A 2,631-nucleotide genomic window follows, 5' to 3' on the forward strand; every position below is an offset into this window, starting at 1 on the left:
ACCACAAAGCCCCTCTTCTCAAATGGAGATTAGTTTCCAATCTAAGTAAAGTACATTCATTTGTTCAACCACAGAACACAAAAAGGTCAAAAGTCCCCCCCCCATCACAATTGAATCTACCCCAGAGTTACAACAAGATTAAGCACAGCACTTAATACCCAAATGGAGGTCTTTTCTTCATCTTGACAGAGGCAAGTTCTCAGCAATCTTAGTTCCTGGGGAGACAAGGCTTAGCAAGGCCACAAGATACATTGCCAGTCTCTTCATTAATTCACCCTCTGTCTGCAGAACAGTCCTAGAACCCCTGAAAACATTAGCAAAACCCTCTCCCAGGATTTCTGTAAACATACAACAAGAAAATACTTCTTCAGGGCTTCGGAACCAACAGCAAGGTTCCCAGACCCCTACAACAACAGCACTGCCCTTCACCAGTGGACAGTATTCACTCTCTGTCTACAGGACAGTCTCAGTAGCTCTGAACCAACAGAAAGGTTCCCAGACCCCTGCAACAACAGCACTGTCCTTCACCAGTGGACAGCATTCACTCTCTGTCTGCAGGACAGTCTCAGGAGCTCTTAGCCAACAGCCAGGTTCCAGGACTTCTTCAACAGGACTGTCTTTCACCAGTGGAAAAATCTGGCAAAACAACATCAAAACAGACAGACAAAGTACCAGCAAAACAGCCATGTCTCCTCAGTCCCTGGCAGCTCCAGGGGTAGGTCTCAAAAGTCCAGGGCAATTCAAAGTGGCCCTCAGCAATCCTCTCAGTCTCTCTCTGCCTCCACGAGGGTGCTGCTTCCAAAAAGTTCTTCTGCCTTTCTCTTGTCTCTCCAGATCTACATCACCAGCTCCTCCCAGTTCAGGACTTTCTTTTCACATCAACAAGTCCATCCCACAGGTGGGATTAACAAACTCTGGGTTTTAACACAATCAGTTTGAAAACCAAGCCAATACAGGGGGATCTTTATATTCCATTACTATATATTCCATTACAAGGCCATAAAGAGGTCAAGAAAGATAAGGACCAGTAAATGGCCATTAGATTTGGCAGATTAATAGATCACTGGTAAGTTCAGAGGGAGCAGTTTCAGCTGAATGTTATAAATCTTGCAACAAACTTGTGAGGTAATCACAGGGGCCTTACAGTTATCATGATTCATCTAATCTATTTTCATTCCCATTTTAAAGATTAGAGAACTGAGGTTCAGCTCAGAGAGATTTACTTGCCTAAAATCACAGGTATAAAGTGATGGAGTCAAGGTTTAAACCTGGGTCTTCTGACTTTCAGTCTAATCTCTTTCCATTATACCATTCTTTCCAATTTTCTTTCTCTTTTCTGGTTCTGTTTAAAAGTAGCATAGTGTAACATGCTTCCTCCCATCAGAACTTGGTCTCTTCCCACTAGATATTAAACTCCTGCCTCTGTGAATTTAGCCTCTATAATTTTTTTAGGCAAACAAGGTTAAGTGACTTGCCCAGGGTCACAAAGCTAGTAAGTGTCTGAGGCTGTATTTGAATTCATGTCCTCCTGATTCCAGGGCCAGTGCTCTAATCTACTGTACAACCTAGCTGTCCCATAAACTTTTAACTCATCTTATCCATCACTAGCCCACCATGCCACTTCTAAACCATCCCCAAAGAGTGCTGCAGTGCATGGATCCTCCATCTTCCCCTATTCTACATGTTGTCTTTCCCTATTAGAATGTAAGCTCCTTGAGGGCAGAGACTAACTTGTTTGCTGGTATTTGCATCCTCAGCACTCAGAACAGTTCCTTCCTTCCTTCCTTCCTTCCTTCCTTCCTTCCTTCCTTCCTTCTTTCCTTCCTTCCTTCCTTCTTTCCTTCATTATAGCAGATAGTGTCTCATTTGGAGTTGAGACAACCATTGTTTGAATCTTGCCTCTTACTAGTCATGCAGCCCTGAGCAAGTCATAGGACCATAATTTTAAAAATGGAAGAGACCTTTAAGGTCATCCAGTCCAATCCCTTTATGTTTTAGTTCAGGAAACTGAGGCCCGGGGAGGTTAAGTAATTTGCCCAAGATCTCACATGCCAGGATTTGAACTTGGGTCCTCTGGCTCCAAGTCCAACACTTCTTATGCTGCCCTTCTGGGTCTCACTTTCCTCATTTACAAAATGAAGATAATAGTAGCACTTGCTTCATAGTGTTGTTGTGGGAACCACTTGGAAATGCATTTGATAACCTTAAAGCACTATACATAGGCAGCAGATATTCTGGCTTAACTCTCCCAGAGCAAGCCTGGCTACATCTGCCCCTCTTGGCCCTCAGGGTAACCCCTGAGGGTTTGGAGGTGTTTTTCTCTAATGTAATTTGCCCAAGCACCTATTCTTAGCCAGTGTTAGCCACCATTGACTACCAACCCAAGTCCATTTAACCAATTAATATCAATGAGCTTTTACAAAGGGATATTTACTTCATAGATATAGCAAAAGTATGATTTCCCCCAAAATAGAGAGGTCCACTTTCCCTTATTCAACCTTAGCCTCTGGAGAGAGTGGATTCAGACTTAACACAGTTTCTGTATATGACCGATCTCGCCAAATATTGAAATACGAGATCTTCAGGAGGAGTCCTTGTCTCAGATACCGCTGGGCTGGGGTCCAAAGGTCA

This window comes from Petaurus breviceps, unplaced genomic scaffold, assembly GCF_028583685.1.
Source record: "Petaurus breviceps papuanus isolate PSGF00001 unplaced genomic scaffold, PetGlider_PUasm1.0 186, whole genome shotgun sequence".
In the NCBI taxonomy this organism is placed as follows: Eukaryota; Metazoa; Chordata; class Mammalia; order Diprotodontia; family Petauridae; genus Petaurus; species Petaurus breviceps.